The sequence below is a fragment of the Lolium rigidum genome, chromosome 7, assembly GCF_022539505.1.
Source record: "Lolium rigidum isolate FL_2022 chromosome 7, APGP_CSIRO_Lrig_0.1, whole genome shotgun sequence".
Taxonomy (NCBI): Eukaryota; Viridiplantae; Streptophyta; class Magnoliopsida; order Poales; family Poaceae; genus Lolium; species Lolium rigidum.
The window spans coordinates 45,709,555-45,728,069 of NC_061514.1; positions in this window are offsets into that span (position 1 = coordinate 45,709,555).

The window sequence follows — 18,515 nt, forward strand, 5'->3', positions numbered from 1 at the left end:
GTTTTCAGGCAGCACTTCCCCAAATATCATCTCCCTCTCATTAGAAAACCACTCAAAGAAACTAAACAAGTATGTACAAGTATCCAGCAACCATAATATGCAAAGAATGAGTGATGCCGGTATACCTCCCCCAAGCTTAGGCTTTTGGCCTAAGTGGAGATCAACCCCAACGAGGGTCTGGGTTCCATGCCGGTGGATCATACATGGAGTAGTCATAATAAGGTCCCGATGCAGAAGAAAAGCGTGGAGGCTACTCATGCCCAACTTGTTGATGCGAAGAACTTGCTGCATCGGATGACGAGTCGAGGTGTTCCTCATCCTCCTCCGTGTTGTCTTTTGCATGATGGCCTCCTCCCTCTATGTATGCCTTCAGTTCACCTTCCGTGACTGATCAATCCTTCCTGGAATCAAAGTTAAATAGAACAGGTGCAGGCAATCCTACTAGTTTTTCAGTTTTCTTAGTTATCCTCCAAGCTTTCTTGTAAAATGTTATTCTGTAAGACAAGTTGCTCAAATTAGACGAATCAGAAACAAATTCATGTTTAATCATGGATACTATGTCAAGTTTTTCTATGGGAAGTTGAATATCAAGATGGTGAGGTTCTACACCATGCATAGCTAATAAACGAGAGGCGATGAGACCTCCACAAATTCCTCCCTTCTCACGGTTAGTAGCAAGTCTATTGGCTATCAAAGCACCCAAGTTGTAAGTCCTATCACCTTGTAATGCAGCAGCTAGAAAGGCTAGATCCTGAATAGATATTTTACTTCCATTCTTTCTTGCTAGAACGCACTTGGTGATGAAATAAGCAAAGTAACGAATAGCTGGGAGTTGAATGCTACTGATTTTACCACCATCCTCTGAGAAGCTTCTTCCATGACAAATCATCTTGAAGAGGTCCAAGAACTCTTGCGGCGATCCTCTTATCTTCTCGCATGATCCCCATTGCGGCACTCTGATTGCTGCACAAAAATCATTGAATGGCAAGTTGACAGTTTTATTATAAATTTTGTACTGAACCATGGGGTTAGATCGCGACCAATTGAATTTAAAATCCTGCACTACAGACATAGTCAGTTTTGCATATTGGCATGGTTCACCATCAACAAAATCATCCAACCCTGCACGAGAGATTAGACTTTGAACATCTTGCAAGATCCCCGCACTTCTCATAAAATCCACGCACGGGTAGTAAGCGGGGTATACTCCTTCTTCGCGGTGAACTCTCATGACCTGTTGCACCTCCAATTCTTGTTGGTTGAGTTGGTGCCTACTCCCTTCCATTTTCTGAAATTTTTCAACAAACAATATAAAACTTGATTTGGTGACATATAATTGAGGGAAACTACCATAGGAACTTGCTAGAGTACTAATCATGCATCAAAACTAGTTTCTACCACTTAGAACAAGCATGCAAACTCACTAAACATGTTACCTACAGCAGCAAAATATTCAAGATATACTCAACCAAACAAAATTCTACTTGGATGGTTGGAGGAGTCACATACCGAAGAGCAAATGTGCCAAATTTCAGACAGAAATCTGGGCTGAGCAAAGAGATCGAGAAATCTGGAGTTCTTGAGCAAAAACGCGAGTGAGAGGAACCTGGTGCGAGTTTTTTCGGGAGAGAGAAGAATGTGGGAGGAAGAGATGCTGAAGTGGGGCAAAGGGGGACCCACACACCAGGGTGGCGCGCCCCCCTTGCTGGCCGCGCCGGCCTGTGGGGTGCCACCCTGGGGTGCCCCACTGGTCATCCCCAGGTGCTCCCAGGTGCATTTTCGAAAAATAGGACCAACGGTATAATTTTTGTGAATTTTTGAAAACTTTGAAAAATGCACATTTCTGGGTATTAAGTTTATTACTACTGGCCAGGAAATTTTTTGAAATCTCTAATTAACTAAAGAACTTTACAAAACAAAAGTGCTACAGCAAGTAGAACAAGTGGAGGAAGAAAGAGATGTTGTTTACCTCCTCTATGCATATAAAAAGTATTTGTTAACAAGGTTGATCAAGTCTTGCCACCAAATAAATTTTACATAGCATAAGAAGAAATAAACCTCAAATCAATCATGTTACCTTGTATTGTATTGATATGGATCCAATCACAAGAGTTTGATTTCCTTCTTTAGGCTCATATATAGGACAATCGATAGTTCCAACTTTGATAGTTCTCACATTAGAAATAGTATTAACTCCACATACTTTATCAATCCTCTTGGGGAAATAGACGGTGTGCTCCTTATCATCAACATTGAAAGTAACTTTTCCTTTATTGCAATCAATAACAGCCCCTGCGGTGTTAAGGAAAGGTCTCCCAAGAATAATAGACATATTATCATCTTCAGGCATTTCCAACACAACAAAATCAGTTAATATCAAGCAGTTATTAGTAACTTGAACAGGAACATCCTCACATATACCAACAGGAATAGCAGTAGATTTATCAGCCATTTGCAAAGATATATCAGTAGGTATCAACTTATCTAAGTAAAGTCTCTTATAAAGAGAAAAAGGCATAACACTAACACCGGCTCCCAAGTCACATAGAGCAGTTTTAACATAATTATTCTTAATAGAACAAGGAATAGTCGGTATACCTGGGTCGCCAAGCTTCTTTGGAACCTTACCATTAAAGAGTAATTAGCAAGCATAGTGGAAATCTCCTCATTAGGAATTTTCCTTTTGTTAGAGACAATATCTTTCATATACTTTGAATAAGGAGGCAATTTAATAGCATCAGTCAAAGGTATTTGCAGAAATAAAGGTTTGATCCAATCACAGAATTTGTTATAGTGTTCTTCTTCCTTTGATTTTAGTTTCTTAGCAGGAAAAGGCATTTGCTTTTGAACCCAAGGTTCCCTTTCACTACCATGTTTCTTAGCAATAAAATCTTCTTTAGTATACTTCTTATTTTTATCTTGCTTTTCAGGTTCATCTTCAACTTCTTCTTTATCAGAAACATCATTCTTATCATTACCATTATTATTATCATGTTCATTACCACTTTCAGTTTCAGCATCAGAAATAGAAATACTATTAGGATCATTAACAGGTTCAGATGATTCTACAACATTTTTATGTTTCTTCTTCTTTTTCTTAGAAGGAGCACTAGATTCAATGCGTTGAGAATCTTGTTCAATTCTTTTGGGATGCCCTTCAGGATATAGAGGATCCTGGGTAGAGACACCACCTCTAGTTGTTACTTCATAAGCATGTTTCTCTTTAGAATTATTTTTTAATAAGTCATTTTGCACTTTAGTAAGCTGATCAATTTGAGTTTGAACCATTTGAAAATGTTTAACAAGCATCTTAACATCATTGGAGGTTCTCTCCACAATACCATGCAATTCACCAATAGCTCGAGAATTTTCCATTAAATGATTCTGTACTCTCATATTAAAATTTTCTTGCTTAACAATATAATTATCAAACTTATCTAAGCATTGCGCACGAGGTTTTGAATACGGAATATCTTCCCTAGTAAAGCGCTGAAGGGAGTTTACCTCAATCATGGATGAAGGGGGAATTATCTCACATATATCTTCTATGGGAGGTAGATTCTTCACATCTTCAGATTTAATACCTTTCTCCTTGAGAGACTTCTTGGCTTCCCTCATATCTTCATCATTCAATTTAATTAAACCCCTCTTCTTCAATATTGGCGTTGGAATTGGTTCAGACGTAGTCCAATCATCATGATTCCGGCCTATTTTAGCCAATAATTCTTCAGCTTCGTCTGGAGTTCTTTTCTCGAAAGCACAACCAGCACAACTATCCAAATATGCCCTAGACTCAATGGTTAGTCCACTATAAAATATATCAAGTAGATCATTCTTTTCTAAATCATGTCCAGTGTCGAGCTCGATAAGAGAACAAAATCTTGCCCAAGCCTCAGGCAATTTCTCTTCATCTCCCTGGTCAAATCTATAAATTTTCTATAAAGCAACATGTTGAGCACTAGCAGGAAAGTATTTTCGAAAGAAAACATCACGCAATTCAGTTGGACTTTTAATAGAACCAGGAGGCAAATTATTATACCAAATTTTAGCATCATCCTTTAAGGAGAAAGGAAAAAATTTAGCGACAAAATAAGTACGCATCTTGACATCATTAGAAAACAAACTACTCATAGAAGAAAGTTCAATCATGTGTTCTACAACACTTTCTTTTTCAGTACCACAAAAGGGTGCTTTCTCTACAATAGCTATATGAGATAGATCAAGAGAAAAATCATAATCTTTATCCTTAATGCATATAGGAGATGTGGCAAATTTAGGATCAGGAGATAACTTATGTCTAACAGTATATTGTGTGAGAATTTTTTTAATTTTACTTGCATCAGCGAGTAGCATTGCATCTATTAATAAAATCATCATTAAGCTCCACATAATCTTCATCAGGATCATCACTAGAATAATCAAGTTCAGGTGAATTAACAGTGTAGTAGCATTAGGAGTTTCAGTATTTTCAATTTGTCTAGACCTAACAATTGTAGCATCTAGAAAAGATCCCAATGAACCACTATCATCAAGCACAGCAGAAACATTATCAATATTATGAGAGTTTTCAGATTCAGCAGAAGTACCAGCAAGTGAAGCTTGTGGCGGTGAAACAAGTTTATCAATCACGTATGGTGAATCAAGAGCAGCAGAGGTACTCACAGTTGTACCTTTTCTTGTAGTGGATGGTAATATGGCGACTTTAGGATCGCGAGGTTTACCCATGATGGAGAATTTGCAGCGAACAATATCAATCCAAGTGAACTTCCAAATAAAGTTATGCTCCCCGGCAACGGCGCCGTAAAACCAGTCTTGATGACCCACAAGTATAGGGGATCGCAGCAGTCTTCGCGGGTAGTAAAACCCAATTTATTGATTCGACACAAGGGGAGACAAAGAATACTTGAAAGCCTTAACAACGGAGTTGTCAATTCAGCCGTACCTGGAAACAGACTTGCTCGCAAGAGTTTATCAGTAGTAACAGCTTTATAGCAATAGCGGTGAGTGAAATAACAAGACGAGAGTAACAGAGACAAGCAGTAGTGATTATAGTAAACAAGCAGGATCAAAATACCGTAGGCACGGGGACGGATAACGGGCGTTGCATGGATGAGAGAAACTCATGTAACAATCAAGCAGGGCATTTGCGGATAATAATAAAACGGTGTCTAAGTACAAAGCAATCAATAGGCATGTGTTCCAATTATAGTCGTACGTGCTCGCAATGAGAAACTTGCACAACATCTTTTGTCCTACCAGCCGGTGGCAGCCGGGCCTCAAGGGAATCTACTCGGATATTAAGGTACTCCTTTTAATAGAGTACCGGAGCAAAGCATTAACACTCCGTGAACACATGTGATCCTCACATCACTACCATCCCCTCCGGTTGTCCCGATTTCTGTCACTTCGGGGCCATTGGTTCCGGACAGCTGACATGTGTATACAACTTGCAGGTAAGACCATAAACAATGAATATCATGATGAAATAATAACATGTTCAGATCTGAGATCATGGCACTCGGGCCCTAGTGACAAGCATTAAGCATAACAAGTTGCAACAATATCATCAAAGTACCAATTACGGACACTAGGCACTATGCCCTAACAATCTTATACTATTACATGACCAATCTCATCCAATCCCTACCATCCCCTTCAGCCTACAGCGGGGAATTACTCACACATGAATGGGGGAAACATGGCTGGTCGATGGAGAGGCGTCGGTGGTGATGATGGCGATGATCTCCTCCAATTCCCCGTCCCGGCGGAGTGCCGAACGGAGACTTCGGCTCCCGAGACGGAGTTTCGCGATGTGGCGGCGTTCTGGAGGGTTTCTGGCGACTTCGACTTCTCCCCGTGCGTTTTTAGGTCGAAGGCAATAAGTAGTCCGAAGGAGGGCGTCGGGGGCCGACCGAGGCCGCCACACACTAGGGCCGCGCGGCCCCTCCCGGGCCGCGCCGGCCTAGTGTGTGGGGCCCTCGGGCCCCCACCGGCTTGCCCTTCCGGCTCCGTCGCATTCTGGGAAAATAGGACCTTTCGCATAAATTCCGAGGATTTTCCCGAAAGTTGGATTTCTGCACAAAAACGAGACACTGTAACAGCTTCGCTGAAAACAGCGTTAGTCCGTGTTAGTTGCATCCAAAATACACAAATTAGAGGCAAAACAATAGCAAAAGTGTTCGGGAAAGTAGATACGTTTTGGACGTATCAGCTAGCAATAGACTGGGAAACGACAATCAAGAGAGCAGTAACTGTCATAATCATGCTTGCGACAAAATAAATTAACGGAGGCATAAAAGTGATACAAGAACTCTGAGGTAAAGTAAATCATCGAGGCTTAATTGACTTTTGTTCAGTCATATGCATGCGTGAGCATGTGCCAAGTTGATTCAAGTGAATTATTCAGAGGAGGATACCACAATATCATACCTATCTATGAATAAAACAATGCAAGCAAATATTTATGACATGCTACTCATATTAATAAATTGGAGCTAATCATGAGAGATCATGAACTACTAGACTTTTTTAAATGACATATACCTCACATGAACCAACTAAGCATGCTCACATGGATGAGTATATGTACAAAAATGAAAACAAATAGAGTTCATACCAGCCTCTCACCACAGCGGATTGTCGTAGATCGTCATTATTGCCTTTCACTTGTGTAGCTTGAATAATATGGAATGAAAACCAAGCTTCAACCAACGAATACCGCTGAACTCCATAATGAACTTTACAAAACCAAAGAAGAACAGCAAATATTTTTGGTGTTTGTGAATTGGAAACAAGAACAAAAGGAAACAAGCAAACAAAGCAAAATCTTTTTGGATTTTCTTATAGCAAACCAACGATAGCAAAATAAGAGCAAGAAACCAGAATAAGCAAATGGCAAAGAGAAACAACAGAAATATTTTTGGTCTTTTGTGTTTTAGGAAAGAAACAAAGCAAAAACAAGAAAATGAAAACTAAAAGAGTCACATAAACACAAAGCAGCAGAAATTCGTCAAGCTTGACAGCAGTACAGTAATCGATTTTTAAGAAATTCTTCCGCTGCCCAGCTCGAAAAGTGTTCAACTAATGAAAGTTAGATAACAACCTGGGGAATATGCGCAAAAATTGGCTTCGCAAAATAACGTTCTGGCTGTTTTTGAGAATTTTTTTGGTATCAGTCCAGAATCTGTTTTCAATCAGCACTTCCCCAAATATCATCTTCCTCTTATTAGAAAACCACTTTAAGAAGCTAAAGAAGTATGTACAAGTATCCAGCAATTATAATATGCAATGAATGAATGATGCCGGTATACCTCCCCCCAAGTTTAGGCTTTTGGCCTAAGTGGAGATCAATCCCATGGTGCCCATGAAGTGGCACCTCCGTAGTACGACGAAGATGGATCCTGTTCCGGGTATATGCTGGAAGACGCACCAGGATACGTGACGGTGTACCCGTAAGAGGGCTCGGCGTCCTCGGAGTCATGCTGCTGATGGAACCCATGTATCCTCAGCTGCTCATCCACCTCCTCCTTAGAGCGCGACCACGGTTTCCTGTGAACACTGAACAGATCGGGCTGCGGCAAAGGGATTTCCCTCTCACCCCCGTCAATAAACAACATTCTATAGACAATATTATCTAAACTAGAGTCAGTTGTAACAAATTGGTGACTCTTCATAGCAGCAATATCAAGCCTTACAGGAGTTAATTTCACATCAGTAGGGTCAAGAGGAAGATCTAGATATGCCAAAATACGTGAGGCAACAATTCCTCCAAAAATAGGCCCCTTAGCGGACAAACGACGGGCAACAAGAGCACCAAGATGATATGGTGTTTTTCCAGTAAGTGCAGCAACTAAGAAAGCAAGATGATAACTAGAAATGTTGCTAGTGTTCTCCCTACCAAGAATGCTAGTAGCAAGATAGTAAGCGAAATATCTAATGGCAGGGAGTTGAATGTTTCTTATCTTGCTGCGCTGAATGGTGCGGCTGTCATCATTGGTGACTTCTCGATAGAGCTCCGCCAAAGCTTTGGGACTCTTCTCAATCTTCTTCGCTGTACCTACAGGGGCAATATCCAATGCAGTACAAAAATCCTTCAACTTCATAGTAATAGGATTATCATAAATCCTGAATGTAACTGATGGTTGGTAGTGTTTGTTGTTGAACTGAAAGCTCTCAACAAAGATTTTAGTTAGCATGTAGTATTGATCCCTCTCATCTTCCATATAGGTGGTTAAGCCCGCATTATTGATGAGGACCAAGAAATCATCAAGCAGCCCTGCATTGCGCAAAAAGTCATAACATGGAAAGGATGAAGCATTAGGGACTCCATTATCCTCTTCAACTTCAAAGCTCGGTGCGATGACATCCTCATTATAGGATCGTCTAATCCGAGTGGATGCCCTTGAGGGCCTCCCCGTGCTTGTCGTCTCTCTTTCAAACACTTCTCCAAAGTTATAATTATCCATCTTCCTTTTCTGAAATTTTTCAACAAACATTATAAAAACTAGTCATAAACCCGTGCTACTACACGGGCTAGCATTTAGAAAACATGAACAATTTTGTTTCCTAATAACATATGTATTCTTTGTGTATCCAATCAGAAAAAGAAGTACATTTCTTCGGTTCTTTTAATGTTGTTGACATCATATATTACAATTCTGTAGTAACCATGAAGGTAAAATAAACATTGACTTTTCTATTCATTTCTTATCCATTTAGAAAATAATCATATTCGCCCAATTATTTTAATATTGCCATTACATATTTCAATTTAGCAGTAACCATGAAGGCAAATAAAACATCAAGTTAGTCACCAACGGGACATATCCATAAGATAACTGATCTTCTAAAGGGGGTACACTCAAATGTCTTCATTCGAAGTAGATATAAATGGAGCGATGAAAATACAACTCTGCTCCCCTTTTCGCTTCATCCATCAAAAATCAATTTCTTCTCTTATAACCAAATATTAACACATCCCTGGCCTAAAATAAGTTTTAGCCTCGGATATCAGGATGATAGCTCTCAAACTACATCAGTTTAGAACATTTTTTTAGTGAATTAAGAAAATAGAAAGAGGTGAAACATCCAATCATGAGCTAAATACGACATTACTTTTGTGGTTAACATTCGCATCGCAAGATTTGAAGTAAATATCAGCGTAACATTTCTTATATGGATGCCATGCCAGTTATGTGCTATGAGATATTTTTCCAAATTAAATGATACCCAAATATTAGATGAGAAATATATATGAAATAGACATGAATATATTTTTGGGAGCTCAATCTAAATACGGAAATATTAGGAAAATAGGGAAGTGGCTATAAGCAATTGCCATGCACATACATACCGCACGTCCTTGTTCGGTTTGTCACGTTGGTTCCCAAATATACTCGGATAGCCTATTTTGAATAAGAATATTCATCAACAACTTAGACTCATGTGTGAATCCATCTGCATCCTCCATCTCAGCTGCTCTATATGTTAGATGGATTAAGGGGAGACTGGCTCAAGAAAACATGCATGTGTCAGTCAAACCAACAAACAGAAATCAACGCTTCAGGGACTAACAAATCCCATGCCCTCCTGTTCCTACTCGCCACAACGTAGAAATTTCAACATAAAAATTGATATAAAAACTGTCTACACAGCACATGACAATATGAATATATATGCATCTATTTTACAAAATGATATTGATCCATTTGCTTCAAGTCTGACCTCAATCCAATCACCCTGTTAAATTTGGATCAGACTGAACTTTCGGTTAATACACAAATTACAGTGCAATCACATTAAAGCCGCGCCATGAAGGAAATACATCAAGAACACAACTTTCAACCGATGAACCCATCAGCTGTCAATTGCTCTCCCACAAAAAATAGTGAGAAACAAAAGATGATGTCACTTGCTCGTGCTGCAAAGCCTCCCCTGCTCCAAATCATGCAAATAAGCAACGTTGGAGTCTCGGCTGGGTGCAAATTAACCATAGAATGGGTTTGTCTGCTTGCTAACCTGTACTTCCTGCAGAGCACCAAATACAGAGCACCAAATACAGAGTAATAATTCTACTAATGTCGCTGCTCCGGATTTTTTTTTCTATGTTCCTTGTAAATATCATTTTGACTACCAGATGATTACAGTTTACAGATGCATGTATAAAGATCTTGATTGACCTAGCATGTTGAAGTTAATTGACACAGGTTGTCCAACGCCGCGACTTGCTGAACAACGTCATCGTGTATCCCAAGGCAGAGCAGGGTCTTGAGCATGTGAACATCAGAAAATCAAAAGGCAATGGAACAGATTTTTGTTTGGATTTACCACCATTAAGAAAGATGAATAAGATTGAGTTTAGAATAAAAGAAAATACCAAACCTCAAGTACCTATACGTATTACTTCCTTGCATTGATTTTCCTTGTCTTCCATTCACGTTATGGTCCAAGGAACTCTGCAGAAAAAGTTTGCGCACATGCTTCTTCCGCATCAACAAATTGCCATTGATCCTTTTTCCATCTTGATGTGGTTAGCTCTTCACCTTGCTGCAGCCGTGGCTGTGCTTTGTTAACCTCGGGAGATGTCAATCTTTTTACATGACACTGCACATCATGTCGCCCTCGAATCATGGAGAGCGCCGATGGTATTGATTCTTATGGCCAAGCCTACATCTCCCATCAACCGGCCGACGCCAGAGACCTTGGACTCTTCCCCTCTCCCGCTACAGTAGAGGGCGAATTTCTGAACCCCCCGTCAGATCCACCTCGCCACCTGCGATTCGCCGGTTTCCCCCATCTTCGGCGGCCGCTCCGGCGGCGGGAGGCTGGGGAAACCTCGAATCCTGGTGTGTACATATCGTAGGAGCTGTTAGGGACCTCGCCGGCGGCACCGTGGAGATGGGGACGTGGCTGGTTTGGTGTTTGCAGATGGTGCTCGCCATCTTCGGCTGTGGTGCTCGGTGGAGCAGCATGGCGGAGTACTTCCTTCCTCGCGCTGGGATCTGTCGGGGCCGCCGTGTGCGTCCGTCCCCCTCCCGGATCTTGAGGCGGTGGATCCGGCCGGAATAAATGGAGATGTTGTTGGTGAAGCGAGGCGATGCAGCCGACGGAGCAGGATGGAGGCTCTTCGGAGTTCGAGGTTCGACGACTTCCCGTCCGCAGGGGGTCTTCTTCCGATCCAAGGTTCGAGCGGAGAAGCAGCGGCGGCGCGCCATCGGCACGTTCTGCTCTTCGCCGGCGACATCGAGTTGCAGAGGGTCTTGTTTGTAATTTTCATCTTTGGAGTGGACCTTTCTGTAATTTACCTGCTTTAATATCAACAGCTTTTCCTCGCAAAAAAAAAAACGGTCGACGCCATGCGTTATAGTTGCTCGTCTGCCGATGAAGGTAAAGAAAAAACGAAAGAAGATCCGTACCTGCTTGGAGAACCGCCGGGGGCGCGGGCGCCAAAGAGGGGCGAGAGAGCAGTCCTAGGTGCAGATTTTTTTTTAATGTGTGGTAATTAAATTAGGTCAGACCTCTACCTAGCTAAATACGTTTTCCTACGTAAGCAGAAACAGATATATCGTTTGGTTGTTTTGAGCGTGGAGGAGCAGCTAGCTAGGAAATTGATCCATCGGTCTTTCTCTTCACGTGCACGTTTCAATATCTATCTCGTCCGTGGTGATTCTCAAGGAGAGCGGTTTGGCCGATTCCATTTAACAACCGTAACGTGTCAATGTAACATCTATGGTACATTATAAATCACAATTTTCTCGACTAATCTTAACCGTAAATTTCAGATCTAATTGTCCTAATTATTTAGATGATGTGGATTAATGTGGAGGCTTTTATGGTGCCTCCAATTAGTAAATATAAGATTGATTTGGAGACATATAATTGAGGGAAACTACTATAGAAACTTGGTAGAGTACTAAACATGCATCAAAACTAATTTTTACAACTTAGAACAAGCATGCAAGCTCACTTAACATGTTACCTACAGCAGCAAAATATTTAAGATATACTAAACCAAACAAAATTCTATTTGGATAATCAGAGGAGTCACATACCGGAGAGCAAATGTACCAAATTTCAGACAGAAATCTGGGCTGAGCAAAGAGATCGAGAAATCTTGAGCTCTTAAGCAGAAACGCGAGTGAGAGAAAGTGAGTACGAGTTTTTTCGGGAGAGAGAGTGAGATGGGAGGAAGAGATGAGTTAGTGGGGCAAGGAGGGGCCCACACCACAGGGTGACGCGCCCCCCTCCTTGGCCGCGCCGGCACATGGGGTTGAGCCCCAGTGTGCCCCACTGGTCAGCCCCTGGTGCTCCCAGGTAGCTCTTCGAAAAATAAGACCAACAGTATAATTTTTGTAAATTTTTGAGAACTTTGAAAAATGCACATTTCTGGGTGTCAAAATTATTATTACAGGGCAGAAAAAGATTTTCAAACCTCTAAGCAACTAAGCATCTTGCAAAACAAGTAGTGCTACAGCAAGTAAAGCAAGTGGAGAAGGAAAGAAATGTTGTTTAGCTCTTCTATGCATATAAAATATACTTGTTAACAAGGTTGATCAAGTCTTGCTACCAAATAAATCTTACATGTCATAAGAAGAAATAAACCTCAAATCAATCATGTTACCTTATATTGTATTGATATGGATCCAATCACAAGAGTTTGATATTCTTCTTTAGGCTCATATATTGGACAATCAATATCTCCCACTTTGATAGATCTCAAATTAGAAATTGTATTAACTCCATATACTTTATCAATCCTCTTGGGAAAATAAACAGTATGTTCCTTGTCATCGACATTGAAAGTAACTTTTCCTTTTTTGCAATCAATAACAGCCCCTGCGGTGTTAAGAAAAGGTCTCCCAAGAATAATAGACATATTATCATCTTCAGGCATTTCCAACACAACAAAATCAGTTAATATTAAGCAGTTTTGAGTAACTTGAACAGGACCATCCTCACATATACCAACAGGAATAGCAGTAGATTTATCAGCCATTTGCAAAGATATATCAGTTGGTATCAACTTATCTAAATAAAGTCTCTTATAAAGAGAAAAAAGCATAACACTAACACCTGCTCCCAAATCACATAGAGCAGTTCTAACATAATTATTCTTGATGGAACAAGGAATAGTCGGTATACCTGGGTCGCCAAGCTTCTTTGGAACTTTGCCATTAAAAGAGTAATTAGCAAGCATAGTGGAAATCTCCTCATTAGGAATTTTCCTTTTGTTAGAGACAATATCTTTCATATACTTTGAATAAGGAGGCAATTTAATAGCATCAGTCAAAGGGATTTGCAATAACAAAGGTTTCATCCAATCACAAAATTTATGATAGTGTTCTTCTTCCTTTGATTTTAGTTTCTTAGCAGGAAAAGGCATTTGCTTTTGAACCCAAGGTTCTCTTTCATTACCATGTTTCTTAGCAATAAAATCTTCTTTAGTGTACTTTTTGTTTTTAGCATGCTTTTCAGGTTCATCTTCAACCTCTTCTTTATCAGAAGCATCATTCTTATCATTATCTTTATCATGTTCATTACCACTTTCAGTTTCAGCATCAGAAATAGAAATACTATTAGGATCATTAACAGGCTCAGAGGATTCTACAACAGTTTTATGTTTCTTTTTCTTTTTCTTTTTCTTAGAAGGAGCACTAGTTTCAGTTCGTTGAGAATCTTGTTCAACACTTTTGGGATGCCCCTCGGGATATAGAGGATCCTGAGTGGAAGCACCACCTCTAGTTCTTACTTCATAAGCATGTTTTTCTTTAGAATTATTTTTTAACAAGTCATTTTGCACTTTAGTGAGTTGATCAAACCATATGAAAATGTTTAACAAGCATCTTAACATCATTGGAGGTTCTCTCCACAATACCATGCAATTCACTAATAGCTCGAGAATTTTCCATTAAATGTTTCTCTACTCTCATATTAAAATTATTTTGCTTAACAATATAATTATCAAACTCATCTAAGCATTGATCAGGAGGTTTTGAGTACGGAATATCTTCCCTAGTAAAGCGTTGAAGAGAGTGTACCTCAATCATGGATGAAGGGGGAGTTATCTTACATAAATCTTCTATGGGAGGTAAATTCTTCACATCTTCGAATTTAATACCCTTCTCTTTTAGAGATTTCTTGGCTTCCCTCATATCTTCATCATTTAATTTAATCATACCCCTCTTCTTCAATATTGGTGTCGGGGTTGGTTCAGGTGTAGTCCAATCATCATGATTCCGGCCTATTCTAGCCAATAATTCTTCAACGTCGTCTGGAGTTCTTTTCCTGAAAACACAACCAGCACAACTATCCAGGTATGCCCTAGACTCAATGGTTAGTCCACTATAAAATATATCAAGTAAATCATGCTTTTCCAAATCATGTCTAGGCCGAGCTCTGATAAGAGAGCAAAATCTCGCCCAAGCCTCAGGTAATTTCTCTCCATCTTTCTGGTCAAAATTATAAATTCTCTGCAAAGCAATATGTTGAGCACTAGCAGGAAAGTATTTCCGAAAGAAAACATCAAGCAAATCTTTTGGACTATCAATAGAATCAGGAGGCAAACTATTATACCAAGTTTTAGCATCATCCTTTAATGAGAAAGGAAAAAAATTTAGCAACGAAATAAGTACGCTTCTTAATATCATCAGAAAACAAGCTACTCAGAGTTGAAAGCTCATTCATGTGTTCTACAACACTTTCTTTTTCAGTACCACAAAAAGGTGTTTTCTCAACAATAGATATATGAGATAAATCAAGAGAAAAATCATAATCCTTATCCTTAATGTTTATAGGAGATGTGGCAAATTTAGGATCAGGAGACAGTTTATATCTAAGAGTATGTTGTGCAAGAAGCTTTTTAATATTACTTGTACCAGTAGTAGCATTGTATTTATCAATGAAATCATCATCAAGTTCTACATAATCTTCATCAAGATCATCACTAGAGTATTCAACAGACTCAGGTGAATTAACAGGTGTAGCAACATTTTCATTAGGAGTTTTAGTATTTTCAATTTGTCTAGACCTAGCAATTGTAGCATCTAGAAAAGATCCTAATGAACCATCATTATCAAGCACAGCAGAAGCATCATCAAAATTATAAGAGGAATTTTCAGATTCAGCAGAAGTACCAGCATTTGAAGCTTGTGGTGGTGAAACAAGTTTACTTATCACGGATGGTGAATCAAGAGCAGCAGAGGTACTCGAGTTGTACCTTTTCTTGTAGTGGATGGTAATATGGCGACTTTAGTATCGCGAGGTTTACCCATGATGGAGAATTTGCAGCGAACAATATCAATCCAAGTGAACTTGCAAATAAATCTATGCTCCCCGGCAACGGCGCTAGAAAATAGTCTTGATGATCCACAAGTATAGGGGATCGCAACAGTCTTCGAGGGAAGTAAAACCCAATTTATTGATTCGACACAAGGGGAGCCAAAGAATATTTGTAAGCCTTAACAGCGGAGTTGTCAATTCAGCTGCACTGGAAACAGACTTGCTCGCAAGAGTTTATCGAGTAGTAACAGCTTTATAGCGATAGCAGTGGTGAAATATTAGCAGCAGTGTAACAAAGACAGCAGTAGTGATTATAGTAAACAACAGGATTAAAATACTGTAGGCACAGGGATGGATGAACGGGCGTTGCATGGATGAGAGAAACTCATGTAACAATCAAGGTAGGGCATTTGCAGATAGTAATAAAGGGGTATCCAAGTACTAATCAATCCATAGGCATGTGTTCCATATATAGTCGTACGTGCTCGCAATGAGAAACTTGCACAACATCTTTTGTCCTACCAGCCGGTGGCAGCCGGGCCTCTAGGGAATCTACTGGAAATTAAGGTACTCCTTTTAATAGAGCACCGGAGCAAAGCATTAACACTCCGTGAACACATGTGATCCTCGTATCACCGCCTTCCCCTTCGGTTGTCCCAATTTCTGTCACTTTGGGGCCTCGGGTTCCGGACAACAATACGTGTATACAACTTGCAGGTATGATCATAAAACAATGAATATCATCATGAAACAATAACATGTTCAGATCTGAGATCATGGCACTCGGGCCCTAGTGACAAGCATTAAGCATAACAAGTTGCAACAATATCATAAAAGTACCAATTACGGACACTAGGCACTATGCCCTAACAATCTTATGCTATTACATGACCAATCTCATCCAATCCCTACCATCCCCTTCAGCCTACAGCGGGGGAATTACTGATGACGCGTAAAGCACACGCCCGTTGGGAACCCCAAGTGGAAGGTATGATGCGTACAGCAGCAAGTTTCCCTCAGTAAGAAACCAAGGTTTATCGAACCAGTAGGAGCCAAGAAGCACGTTGAAGGTTGATGGTGGCGGAATATAGTGTGGCGCAACACCAGAGATTCCGGCGCCAACGTGGAACCTGCACAACACAATCACAGTACTTTGCCCCAACGTAACAGTGAGGTTGTCAATCTCACCGGCTTGCTGTAAACAAAGGATTAGATGTATAGTGTGGATGATGATGGTTGTTTGCAAAGAACAGTAAAGAACAATTGCAGCAGTTTGTATTTCAGATGTAAAGAATAGGACCGGGGTCCACAGTTCACTAGCGGTGTCTCTCCCATAAGATAAACAGATGTTGGGTGAACAAATTACAGTTGGGCAATTGACAAATAAAGAAGGCATAACAATGCACATACATATATCATGATGAGTACTATGAGATTTAATCGGGGCATTACGACAAAGTACATAGACCGCTATCCAGCATGCATCTATGCCTAAAAAGTCCACCTTCGAGGTTATCATCCGAACCCCCTCCTGTATTAAGTTGTAAACAATGGACAATTGCATTAAGTATGGTGCGTAATGTAATCAACACAAATATCCTTAGACAAAGCATCAATGTTTTATCCCTAGTAGCAACAGCACATCCACAACCTTAGAACTTTCTGTCACTGTCCCAGATTTAATGGAGGCATGAACCCACTATCGAGCATAAATACTCCCTCTTGGAGTGATGCGTGTAGTTGACACGTCCGTTGGGAACCCCAAGAGGAAGGTGTGATGCGCACAGTAGCAAGTTTCCCTCAGTAAGAAACCAAGGTTTAATCGAACCAGTAGGAGTCAAGAAGCACGTTGAAGGTTGATGGCGGCGGGATGTAGTGCGGCACAACACCAGAGATTCCGGCGCCAACGTGGAACCTGCACAACACAACCAAAGTACTTTGCCCCAACGAAACAGTGAGGTTGTCAATCTCACCGGCTTGCTGTAACAAATGATTAGATGTATAGTGTGGATGATGATTGTTTGCAGAAAACAGTAGAACAAATATTGCAGTAGATTGTATTCAATGTAAAGAATAGGACCGGGGTGCACAGTTCACTAGAGGTGTCTCTCCCATAAGATAAATAGCATGTTGGGTGAACAAATTACAGTCGGGCAATTTACAAATAGAGAGGGCATGACCATGCACATACATGATATGATGAGTATTGTGAGATTTAATTGGGCATTACGACAAAGTACATAGACCGCTATCCAAGCATGCATCTATGCCTAAAAAGTCCACCTTCAGGTTATCATCCGAACCCCTTCCAGTATTAAGTTCTAAACAACAGACAATTGCATTAAGTATGGTGCGTAATGTAATTAATAACTACATCCTTAGACATAGCATCAATGTTTTATCCCTAGTGGCAACAAGCACATCCACAACCTTAGAACTTTATGTCACTGTCCCCGATTTAATGGAGGCATGAACCCACTATCGAGCATAAATACTCCCTCTTGGAGTTAAGAGCAAAAACTTGGCCAGAGCCTCTACTAATAACGGAGAGCATGCAAGATCATAAACAACACATAGGTAATAGATTGATAATCAACATAACATAATATTCTCTATCCATCGGATCCCGACAAACACAACATATAGAATTACAGATAGATGATCTTGATCATGTTAGGCAGCTCACAAGATCCGACAATTAAGCACATGAGGAGAAGACAACCATCTAGCTACTGCTATGGACCCATAGTCCAGGGGTGAACTACTCACTCATCACTCCGGAGGCGACCATGGCGGTGAAGAGTCCTCCGGGAGATGATTCCCCTCTCCGGCAGGGTGCCGGAGGCGATCTCCGGAATCCCCCGAGATGGGATTGGCGGCGGCGGCGTCTCAGTAAGGTTTTCCATATCGTGGCTCTCGGTACTAGGGGTTTCGCGACGAAGGCTTTAAGTAGGCGGAAGGGCAGGTAAGGGGGCGTCACGAGGGGCCCACACCACAGGCCGGCGCGGCCAGGGCCTGGGCCGCGCCGCCTCGGTGTCCGGCCACCTCGTGGCCCCACTTCGTCTATCCCTCGGTCTTCCGGAAGCTTCGTGCAAAAATAGGACCCCGGGCGTTGATTTCGTCCAATTCCGAGAATATTTCCTTACTAGGATTTCGAAACCAAAAACAGCAGAAAACGACAATCGACTCTTCGGCATCTCGTTAATAGGTTAGTGCCGGAAAATGCATAAATACGACAT